Here is a 12318-nt window from a genome sequence, read left to right as displayed (position 1 = left end):
GGTTAGTTTGTTCTGTGCTTATCATATTGCCTTTTGTTCTAGTGCATAAACGATTTCCATTTTTTGCGTTATCATTTGCGACCTCGATACCTCTCCTAGCTAATAAATGGAAAATTACTTGTCTTCTTTTAAAAGATAATATGTCAAGACAAACTTGACAATCATAATATCTTCTGGGTCCATGTGATCCAGTTCACAGCGCGGGATATTTGCTGCTACTTCCCCCTCCTTTATCTCCTTCGCCGGGAAAGGGAAAACCTTCTCCTCGCAGGAATCAGGCATCAATACTATTCTGTAGACATAAAGCGTAAAGTCATTAATGATTTGTGGTGAATCATGATAAAGTTGATTTTCTTTTTAACAGTTTTTAGGTTCGGAGACATGGTTTTAGATTTCCTAACTCTTGTATAGAAAAATTACGATATTGATAGTCGTTGTAAAATACGCCAGCTAAATGCAAGTACTTTGGCTTATCAGCAGCGATCATTTATCCTCTGTACTGCTTTCCAGAGCGAGAATCTATCCTTAATTACAAAGATGAGTCCCTAACCTCGTTCCTACTACCACTGCCGTCACTGCGGACACCAGTTCCAAGGAAAGTCCTGCAAATCGTATATGCGCCCTCCAGCGGTTCCCATTCGGGCACCTGTACTCAGTGCTGAATAGGTGTGACCCCTTCACGTTATTCCATTTCTCTCCCCTCCAGCGGAAGGAGAACACTCCTCTTTCTTCCAAAATCCATCTCGGTTTGGCTCTCTGAAATGAAACCGAATGTTCAGTTCATGTTCATGTGATATCTTTTCTCATTATTTTTATAATTCTAGCGTCTCACCTTGAAATGCATTAGGCCCCGCAGACGCTGGACCTCCCCTTCCTGCAGAACACTGTGGGTGGCGGCTGCATTTGTCGAGTGCTGTGGCATGTTCTTCTGCTTTATTATGGCAGTGCAGCCAGTCACCGCACAGCGGACCGCTCTTTCTGAGCACTCGCTTAAGTGCAGTGTTAAGTGGAGCCTGCAAAATAATCAAAATAAGGACCAGGGATGAGCTGGCTAGTGAAACTTTTGGATATTTTGTTGGCCTTAAATAACCATTTGACTGTTGATTTCTTAGTTAAACCGACAATATCTTACCGTGGAAGGCTTGTTCCGCAGCTTAGTGGACACAGTACCCTCTTATTTGAGCAAAGGGAAGCAGTATGCTCCTCGAAAGATTCCCTGGTAATTTTTCTACCGCATTGCTGGCAAGGGAGTTTGTGCTTTGCACATTGCGCAGTGTGTGCTGCCATCCTCTCCCTTGCCACCATCTCTCCACAGCCATCATTGGCACACGCCGTTTGAAATTTTCCACACGTTTTCAAGTGCTGCTCGTGCTCGTGAAATTTTCCTTTCCATAGACAGCCGCTCTTATTACACTTGATATTAAAGTCTCCAATGATATCGTCGAGTGCGACATTGACGTGGAGAGTAACATCTGTTCCGATCGGTGCTTTACAGAGTGGGCATTTGGGGAAAGTCTCAATGCCTATGAGTGTCGCGAGGCAGTGTCGACAGCCCGAATGCCCACATGCCAGAGTGACAGGCTTAACCATTGTCGATAGGCTTCAAAGTAAAAGATAATCAAGAGAGTTTAGTACATTTCCTTACAAAACTAGTATTGATAAGTCAAGTAATTCCTTCAAAGAGGCCCCTGCTAGCAAGGAATTCAGTTCAAACAGCTACAATTGTAAAAGGTGTCGAAGGAAAGTGGAATTTAACCATGGAACAATGATTCATAACTCAGAGTCAAAACAAACGCAGAACGTAAATCTGTTATTTGACAAATTACTATTTCGTCTAATTGGTCAAATTCCTGAGGGATGAGCAACATTTCTCTCCTCTCAGAAAGACAACTGCTGAAGTATAAACTATTTAGTACAGCTCGATCACAGAAGTAAGCAAGTGTGCGTTAATGATTTTCCTAGCGTTAATATTTAAACATCTCGTCCTTTTGCCAAAAGAAAATTACAATTTCGCTTATGATCTCTTTTCCCAGGAAATGCGAATATAGTTCCACAGTTAAAAAGAACTTCTGCCTTATGAATGCTCTGAATGCTGTCGGTCGTTCTCCTTAAATGTCAGGTTAAGCCTTGCTTTATTGCAGATTTTAACCTGGCATCTTCAAGCTGGGTTTGGAAACCAGCGCAATTTGAAGTTCAGAGTTATGGTGGATGCTTGGCATACAGCTCTGCGTTGTCGAAAAATATAGACTTATCTGTCGACTTTTGAGCCTTTTGAGTGCTTTCGTACATGTTTGTTGTTTCAGTTAGATGGATAGATAGCCAAGTAAATTCCAGATTTTTTGCACTATTTTTCAGCGGCAATGTTGGTGAACCAAAGATACACCCACGACAATTGCGACTCGATACTAGGCTCTGTAAATTTGCGCAAAACATTTCGACGAATATCTTAAGTTTGGGAAAACAAAGAGACCTAAAAATTAAAAAAGTTCTTCCTTAACCTATCTCCTATGACATTTAAATTTCTTAACTACTCCACTGAAGATCTCTCTCTCGATGGGTGACAGCGAAAACGATCAGTTGCTGAAAGATAAAAATCATCACAAAACAAAAAAGACTTACCATACAGAACAGTTGAATAGCGCTCCGGGAGGAGAAGTAAACTCAAAATGCTCATTAGACATAGCGAATCTGGCAATGAATAAAGCAGCGAAGTGATCTAATCCAAGCAAAGTTTGCTTTTAGTGAAAGAACCAAGACTAACTGATAAGTAAACGATGTTTATAACCTTGTGAACCTCAATGGGAAATGTGTATTTCCTGGACAATTTGACACGTATTCATCAATAACAATTGATACTGATCTGGCAACAATCGATCCGCGAAATGACAGTTACCCAGGGTCAAGTTCCCTGTTCAAACAATCAAGTTTCCATTCTGCATGTGCGAGTGTGTGTGTGTATTTGTATGTGGACATCATTTCCTGGAAAAGGGTAACTTGCCCGTTTCATGGAATTAAAGAACAATTAAACGAATAAAAGGGTGCGCTTAGCGCATTTGCGGCAAACGATCCTAATATTGTTTAACTATCAATATAAATGTCCCGTAGCGACAGGCCTAGGTGACATGGGTGTGCCACGAAACAAAAGCCTTTTATTAATACGTATACACGTCGGTCAGTTTCATTTTCGGCGTGGTTTCGCGTCATCCTTGGGAATATTAGTGCAGCAAGGAGTTAAGCATTTTAGATTAAGTGTTTAACTCCACGAGATGAACCATAGCAAGCGCGCTTTCCAAAGAACTGTTGTCTTTTTGGATAAACGGCACAGAAGCGTGCCAAACAAGACTGAGCTGGGCAGGCTCGCTACCGCCAAGCGGATTTCTGATATATCGTTTACAAAGAACGACAGCTCTTCCCAAATCGGAGACTTACTGGTGAGAGCATTTCCTCCCCTTACAGGAAAAGACCTTAGCAGGTAAGTGCTGCTGCCTTCATAATCTGTATCGTAGGGTAGAAAATGGTTTCAGAGAAAAGAGTGAAAAGTACCGTAATAAAAGCAGCGAAATGCCGAAAAGGGGCAAGATTGGATGTAAACGTGGATGAGAGAAAACTAAGGTTGCTAAAATCTTCCTTTAGATGTCGTGCAACATTGAGAAGCTGTCGCCAGTAGACAGGATAAGCATCGGACATAAATGACAAGTGGCTAACAGCGCACATATCCGTCTTTTTGTTGTCTTCATCCAGTCATTTGTATTATTGTGTGGAATTAGTTACAAATTTTCCTAACGTTCCATCAGTTTAATGCAAAGTTTACAAAAGAGGTGTGGAATTGTGTAGGATTTACTTTTTGTCGTTTTCTGTTCGTGTGAAGGTCATGCTCAAATTCATGATTCACGCTAACCCGATTAAGCTTTTTTTCGATAGATCAAAATTCTCCATGAAAGCGAGGTTTAGAGAAACTGGAAAGGGATATTTCTTGATTTCCTTTGTTGCTGTCCTCTTAGTCTCGCTTTCAAGGTGAATTTTGATTATCTAAAGAAACATCGAATATCGTTGGTCGATCCAGATGAAGTAAACAAAAAAACAAAAACAAATCAACAACAACAAAAAATTTAATGAAATGTTGGCCAATTATATTAACAACAGCTGTCTAGACATCTAAGATAATAACCTTCCTTGTTCCAGTACACATTGAATTATTTAAACCTACAATACTTTTTTTTCATGACATACTATGCAATATTTCTGTCGTTGCTACAATCTATGTCAATCTAGAGCAAATGCCACTAAAAGCAAATGTGCATTCAAAATTAATGTATATTTGCATGCACCTTACAGAAATAAATTCACAGTTAAATTCAATTTAACAGAAAAAGGTTAGTGTGGGTAACTACAATCACCTTTCTGTCATTACTTTATTACACTAGCTTGGAAATAATTACATCATATGCAAGAGGGCATGCAATGAGGACAGTGGCAACTGGCCTTCAAAGTGGTGTGCAGCTCATGGACCACTTTGGTGGAAGTAGAAGGAAAAAGATCTTTATATTTCTACCAAGTCAAGGTCTGTTTACATTTAAAGTGTTACTTACATCAACTAAACCTTACAAGTGCATACTATTTAAACTGTTCTCTTCAAATGGAGCATGTCTTGAATAAGCATAGTCTAATTTATAACCAGTTTTCTATGAAACTTATCTTTTTACTTGATACTTTACTTACTTATCTTAGTAAGGTGACTTTCCCTGCAGCCTTGCAACTTCTAGCACAAATTAATAGGAAAATAATAAACCTCCAGATACTAAGTAGAACTTTTAGAAGAAATTGGTCATTTGTTATCTCATCACCCTAGAAATAGTGATGTGCATGACTATTGCATTTTTCCAAATATTAACCGAGTAACAGAGGCTGGCTAAATCAAAATGCATACCTTGACATTAAACAATTGAAAGGTTGAAGGTTTATATGTCATATACAATGTATCCACAAACACTTGTGAGAATCTTCTATAGGCCCATTTCCAGTCTAATGTATCAAATTTATGACGACATTTGATCACAACATGTACATGCATAAACTGTTCTTTCACCACAGCTTTGTCATCTTCCACTTCATCATCTACATCCACTTCAACATCCACTTCATTGTCCACAGTCAGTTTGCCACTAACATCTGGAACCTCTTCAGCACTTTCATTATCAACAGCTACTTCAACATCTTCGTCGTCCATAGCACCTGTACCAGCAACATCTACAGCCACTTCAACATCTTCATTATCCACAGTCATTTTACCACCGACATCTTTATCATTCACAGTCAATTTACCATCAACATCTACAACCACTTCAACATCTCTATCATCCACAGTCACTTTACCACCCACATCTCTATCCACTGACACCTTAACATCTACATCATCACGGGCCACTTTGCTGTCCCCATCTTCAAGCAGCCTTACATCTACACTGCCAGTTGCTCAACCCTCCACATCCACTTCACTGGATCTGATGCCTTTGCCAGTTGATGGAGGTAACTGAAAAAAAAAATTTTGTCACTGTTTGAAATTAAGCTTTTCAGATCTTTCACAAAAATTTGAAAATATTGCTAATTACAAGTCTGAGTTGAAAGGTATTGGTTTATACTACCAACAGCTTAGACTTTGTCTTTCCATTTGTAATTCAATTTACTGACTAGACAAGTGAAGTTATTTTCAGTGAGTATATCTTATCCTGCCTCGATGAAAATCAAAGAAATATGACAAGTTCTAATTTAATTCTGAATTTTATGTGTAATCTGAATTGCTTTTGACATCATAGCTTCTACACGAAGATATCTGACAGCAATGGCAACTGCAAATGCAAGAGGATCAACATCTGGTATGACCCCAGTTTTGTCTTACTTTTTCAATTTACTTTTTGTATTGGTGTTCTAAATGTGTATATGGGTGTATATAAGGCGATTATAATTTAAATCAAATGTTACTCAACAGATGAGAGCTCAGACTTGTCAGATGAGTCAGATTCAAACCATGGCGGTGAGTTGGTGCAATTACAGTTTCAATTGATCTTGATGAAGATACTCAATAAATTCAATAAGAGAACACTTAATCGTTTCTCGTCTAGCTGGCTTATAACACTCCCAAGAGGAAAACTCATTTAAATTGTATTTTTATTGTAAACTGCTGTCATTAAGCTTTCTTCTGATGTAAAGTTTGCAAGAATTTATACGAAACTAGCATAAAAACAAGTGTTTTCATGAACGACACCCCTGAAAGTGGAAAGTAACCTTAAGTTAATTTAAAGAACTTTCACAATTCTGACATGGACCTGATCTTGATGTCTGCACCTTTTCCTTGGTTAGGCCACAATGCAGGACCATCTGTTGTATCATCTGACTCAGAAGATGACATTAATGGTGAGTAAAAGGATGTTCAAGTAAGTCAAAACTGTAGATTAAGGAAGCACTTTTTTAGTAACCCATAGCTATTTGTTCCAGTTCCAGTTAGCCATATGTATATTTAATGAAAAAAACACCTACTAATCTGAGTCACATCACTCAAGAAACTCATAAATAATGGACTTATAAAGGCACAACTACATATGAAAATTAGTGATGAATCTGTATCATCCTGCAGGTAAAGGAAATAATGATTTGTGACATTATCACCTATTACATCAAAGTAATTCCTATCTTTTCTTTTTCTTTTTTGCAGAAGTGATAGTTTACTCAGAAGAGGCTAGACTCTGTAAGCTCACCTTGATGTCTCACTAAATGGATATCAATTTCCTTAATGCCTGTACCATGCTATCTTCCTTTTTTGCCATGCATCTGTTGTGAGAAAGATTACAAGAACCATTTTTACCAAAGCCAATGCATCTCTGTGTCAGTACTTTGGGAGGTCATATCCTAGCAACCACAATGCCCCAGTCATTTAGCTTAATAAGACTAGAAATTGTCATTTACATTATTCTTTATCAATGAACTAGTATACCTGTTTTAATTATTATTTTGTCTTTCTAGATGGCTATGTCACTGATGATTTTTCAACATCAGGAGTGATAACAGGTATGATTGTGATGAGTTTACCTCAGATAGTGCATGACAAACTGAGCAATGAAAGCACAGGTAGTGTATAATGCTACTGAATACATTCATACATCACTAAATCACTTTCCTCATGGTTACCCATTTCTTATAGGTGAAGGTGTTCATAGCAGGACCACTGAGGTGCTGCAATGTATCAATATTTTAGAGGACAGAGGGCAAAGCACAGCCATTTCATTTCTGATCCACTCTTTTGAAGAGGTAATTAGCTTGTTTATCAGTATGTAGGAAAAACCCACATAAAATGAGATGTGATCACAATCACGCTCATACCCTACCCTTTGATTGGCAAGAAAAAAAGAAAGTTTGCATGTTAAAAAAAAAAAAAACCAAGAGCTACAAACTAATCTGTCAAACAAAACCCGTTTCTCCCTTTGATTACCTGCTGTGGGAAAATAGCTGTAAACAATTCAAATAGTACACTCATGTTCATGCACATATCTTACTGAACTGTTTCTCTTGTTATCTTAGTTCACATGGCAAGGAACAGAGGATGGTCGTATAATGGTGGCTGTCCTTTTGCCCTTCAGCTGTCCTCTTGCTAGCAAGAGAAGATTGGTTAGGTTAGTACACTAATGTGTTTGCTTTTGTTTCCTCATTGATTTTTCTCTGCCTACTCTGCCTCCACATTTGTTTAACTCAGGTGTATTTGATGTTTATTAACCTTCTCTGTATTTACTTTTTCAAGCATGCTCAACACTGTGGCAAACAGCCCACATATTTACTTCTGGATTGCCAAAGACAGCAGCCATGAAGCCCAGAAAGGTAGCTAAACCTAGTCTTTAGCTCAGAATGCAAAAGCAAATGCACCCAAGTGTTAATTTTAATTAGTTTTTTTTTGGAGTATTATTGTAATAATTATAATTATCATAGTTATCACTGTTGTTATTGTCGATATATCAAGATGATTTTGCAGATGTTATTATTAGCACAAGAGTAATTGTACCTTTAATTGCAGTGAGAGTAAAATATGGCGTTTCACAAAGCCCTGGCATTGTCGTATTTGTTCTGGCCCCATGTCATAGCAGAAACATGCCACAGTGCGTGGAAATCTTTGAGGGTAAACATGAAAAATTTGAAATTTGAAATCTATATTGTGATTATATGAATGACACCTTTCATTTTTTAAAGTGTATCATTTGTCATTAAGGTCATGACTGGGGTAGAATAATTTGCTAGCTCTTCTGTTTCCTTCACTAGTAGTCTGATTATCCATTGATTGTTTATGATGCACAAAAAAAACAAACAAACAACAAACAAAAAAAGGAATGTGGATGTCTCAAAGACATTTTCTTTTTTTCTAACTTCCATGTGCAACAAATACAAAATTTCCTCTGAAAGAATCTCTGCGAAGTCTTCAATAATCATACCTACAACAAGAATAGCTTCAATCTATTAGTCTTTTTAACACCAACATGTTTTGTACCTTGTACCTTACAAGAATCAAACTTGGATTGTGCGGGCCTTCAAGAGTCCATTGGCAGAGCACAGGCTCTATATTCCGCAATGAGGGATGAACGGTATGGATTGAAACTTTTCAGCTATTTATGTATTCACAATTAAATGATTATTAAAACTTAAAAAATGGGAATGAAAGGTACTGACACAGGTACTTCTTTCAACAGAAAAAGTTGGATGACTGGCGGAAACAAAGACAAAGTCAAGAGCTACAGTACCAGGTACACAATATCCCCTAATTTAGAATTCAATTTGAAAGGATACACTTACAAAATCACATTATTTTAATTTTACTCCCTAATATACCCATTAGAACACTTTAATTTTCATAACAGGCATTACAGTCCAGCCCCAGCAATAGCACTAACATTGCTAGCAGCTCCCTGGGAACCAGCTCCAACAATACCGTAAACAATCAGGATGAAACTTCTGTAAGTTACCATCTGCTTTCTCTCTACTCTTAAGTTTTAGATACATATAAGGTTTGGAAAAATTAAGAATGACATGTCCTCTATTAGTTATCTCAAAAATTAATAATCTAATGTTATGTCAAGAGTATACAGTGACTTTCCATTTAAATATACCTAAGCAAGCCTGCTTGTTTTATAATTGGGTGCACTGTGTCCAGCTTTCTCTCAACTCTTAAGCTTAGGTTCATGTAAGGTTTGAAAAAATTAAGAATGAAATATACCCTTGTTATTTATCTCAACTAATTCATAATCTAGTTATGTCAATTGTATACAGTGATTTTCTATTTAAATAACTATACCCACATATGTTTATTTTATAATTGTGCGCACTGTGATGTGCCTTATCTGTCGTAATAATATCCATCATAATAATATTTGTCTTTACAGCAAACAAGGGCTCAACGCAGGGGGAGGGTGACAGCACCACCAACTAATGGTGGTGGAACAACCATTGGCGTCCATATCAACAATGGAAAAAAGTTCTCCAGGGCTTTTGAGAAAAATGCCTTTTTCCAGGTAAGAATATAATATAATATTTGCTACATGATGATGGTGGTGATAGTAAGTGATGCATGTTTTCTTTTTTTTGGTTATATGAAAACAATAAACAGGAAGTCTATGACTGGATTGGTTCGCTTGTTGAAGTACCGCTCCACTTCACACTACAGCGAGGAAGGAAGTGGTGAGGCACTCTGATCATCTACAAGGGGACGAAGTCCTGGACCTTTTAGAGAGGGTATGTTTCAATCAGAACCCACTTTAATTTTTTCAATGTCTTAATATAACACATTCCCATTCAAACACATTTAGTTCTAAAGATGATTTAACTCTTACTTATGTAAATTCTCTAAAATTATTAACACTTAAAAACAGCGTGAGCTGGGGTAGCATAATAAGTTATTTTATGTGTCTTCGTGACAGACACTTTCATTGCTATGGTCTAATTTTTTTTTTTTTGACAAATTTTCAGAACACTGAAGAGATGACTAACTTGGAGCAGTCACTGGTAGGTGCAAAAGTCATAAATTAAAAATAGAGGTTTAATTCTCTATTTCAGATCTGAACCCTTTAACTCCAGAGATCTGATTACGAATTCTCCCCTCTCGTTGCTACACATTTCCTTGTAAACCACTTGGGAGAATTTGGTGTTTTTAAATCAACGTAACAACATCTACCTGATAAGTGTAGGTAGTCTCATTACTTGTTAGCTAGATCATGAAGGAATATTATAGGGAGAAGTTAGAGGTTAATCACTCCTGGGAGTTAAAGGGTTAAATGATGACCTCTGTTTTTATTTGTAACTGTACTTATTTTAACATTGATCTGGTATCCTTACAATATTCCCCTTTCCTAATACCTCCAGGGCCACTGTTGACCAGCTCTTCCTAAGCCCTGTCCAGTGTGACCTGGTATCCTTAGATCATTCCCCTTCGTAATCCCTCTGGGGCCACTGTTGACCAGCTCTTCGTGAGCCGTGTCCAGTTGGACCTGGTATCCTTAGATCATTCCCCTTCGTAATCCCTCCGGGGCCACTGTTGACCAGCTCTTCGTGAGAAGGTCCCATTTGGACTTGGTATCCTTAGACCATTCCCCTTCGTAATCCCTCCGGGCCACTGTTGACCAGCTCTTCGTGAGAAGTGTCCAGTTGGACCTGGTATCCTTAGATCATTCCCCTTTGTAATCCCTCCGGGGCCACTGTTGACCAGCTCTTCGTGAGAAGTGTCCAGTTGGACCTGGTATCCTTACATCATTCCCCTTCGTAATCCCTCCGGGCCACTGTTGACCAGCTCTTCGTGAGAAGTGTCCAGTTGGACCTGGTATCCTTAGATCACTCCCCTTTGTAATCCCCTCCGGGGCCACTGTTGACCAGCTCTTCGTGAGAAGTGTCCAGTGCGACCTTCTATCCTTAGATCACTCCCCTTCGTAACCCCGCCGGGCCACTGTTGACCAGCTCTTCGTGAGAAGTGTCCAGTTGGACCTGGTATCCTTAGATCATCCCCCCTTGTAATCCCTCCGGGGCCACTGTTGACCAGCTCTTCGTGAGAAGTGTCCAGTGCGACCTGGTATCCTTAGATAATTCCCATTTGTAATCCCTCCAGGGCCACTGTTGACCACTCTTTGTGAGAAGTGTCCAGTTGGACCTGGTATCCTTACATCATTCCCCTTCGTAATCCCTCCGGGCCACTGTTGACCAGCTCTTCGTGAGAAGTGTCCAGTTGGACCTGGTATCCTTAGATCATTCCCCTTTGTAATCCCTCCGGGGCCACTGTTGACCAGCTCTTCGTGAGAAGTGTCCAGTGCGACCTGGTATCCTTAGATCATTCCCCTTTGTAATCCCTCCGGGGCCACTGTTGACCAGCTCTTCGTGAGAAGTGTCCAGTTGGACCTGGTATCCTTAGATCATTCCCCTTTGTAATCCCTCCGGGGCCACTGTTGACCAGCTCTTCGTGAGAAGTGTCCAGTGCGACCTGGTATCCTTAGATCATTCCCCTTTGTATTCCCTCCAGGGCCACTGTTGACCAGCTCTTCGTGAGAAGTGTCCAGTTGGACCTGGTATCCTTAGATCATTCCCCTTTGTAATCCCTCCGGGGCCACTGTTGACCAGCTCTTCGTGAGAAGTGTCCAGTTGGACCTGGTATCCTTAGATCATTCCCCTTCGTAATCCCTCCGGGCCACTGTTGACCAGCTCTTCGTGAGAAGTGTCCAGTTGGACCTGGTATCCTTAGATCATTCCCCTTTGTAATCCCTCCGGGCCACTGTTGACCAGCTCTTCGTGAGAAGTGTCCAGTTGGACCTGGTATCCTTAGATCATTCCCCTAGGTAATCCCTCCTCTGCAAGTTTTGACCAGCTCTTCGTGAGAAGTGTCCAGTTGGACCTGGAATCCTTAGATCATTCCCCTTGGTAATCCCTCCGGGCCACTGTTGACCAGCTCTTCGTGAGAAGTGTCCAGTTTGACCTGGTATCACTTGATAATTCCCCTTTGTAATCCCTCCGGGGCCACTGTTGACCAGCTCTTCGTGAGAAGTGTCCAGTGCGACCTGGTATCCTTAGATCATTCCCCTTCGTATCCCTCCAGGGCCACTGTTGACCAGCTCTTCGTGAGAAGTGTCCAGTTGGACCTGGTATCCTTAGATCATTCCCCTTTGTAATCCCTCCGGGGCCACTGTTGACCAGCTCTTCGTGAGAAGTGTCCAGTTGGACCTGGTATCCTTAGATCATTCCCCTTCATAATCCCTCCGGCCACTGTTGACCAGCTCTTCGTGAGAAGTGTCCAGTTGGACCTGGTAT

The 12318-nt window shown here is 39.8% G+C and overlaps 2 long non-coding RNA genes across 2 annotated transcripts; both read right to left on the bottom strand.

Annotated features, from left to right (window-relative positions):
* Window positions 1–669: 669 nt before the first annotated feature.
* On the bottom strand, window positions 670–1379 carry LOC136282664 (uncharacterized). The gene is made up of 3 exons (XR_010718341.1): window positions 1133–1379; window positions 833–1013; window positions 670–756 (listed from the first exon to the last, which is right to left on the bottom strand). It is a non-coding gene; the product is annotated as an uncharacterized lncRNA (long non-coding RNA).
* Window positions 1380–4129: 2750 nt separating this feature from the next.
* Window positions 4130–8600, bottom strand: LOC136282718 (uncharacterized). The gene is made up of 5 exons (XR_010718386.1): window positions 8048–8600; window positions 7484–7642; window positions 6753–6825; window positions 6324–6387; window positions 4130–5530 (listed from the first exon to the last, which is right to left on the bottom strand). It is a non-coding gene; the product is annotated as an uncharacterized lncRNA (long non-coding RNA).
* Between the last annotated feature and the right edge of the window lie 3718 nt (window positions 8601–12318).

Source organism: Pocillopora verrucosa, chromosome 7, assembly GCF_036669915.1.
Source record: "Pocillopora verrucosa isolate sample1 chromosome 7, ASM3666991v2, whole genome shotgun sequence".
NCBI lineage: Eukaryota > Metazoa > Cnidaria > Anthozoa > Scleractinia > Pocilloporidae > Pocillopora > Pocillopora verrucosa.
The sequence above is the reverse complement of the archived record's forward strand: the minus strand, read 5'-3'. Positions and strand labels throughout refer to the sequence as shown.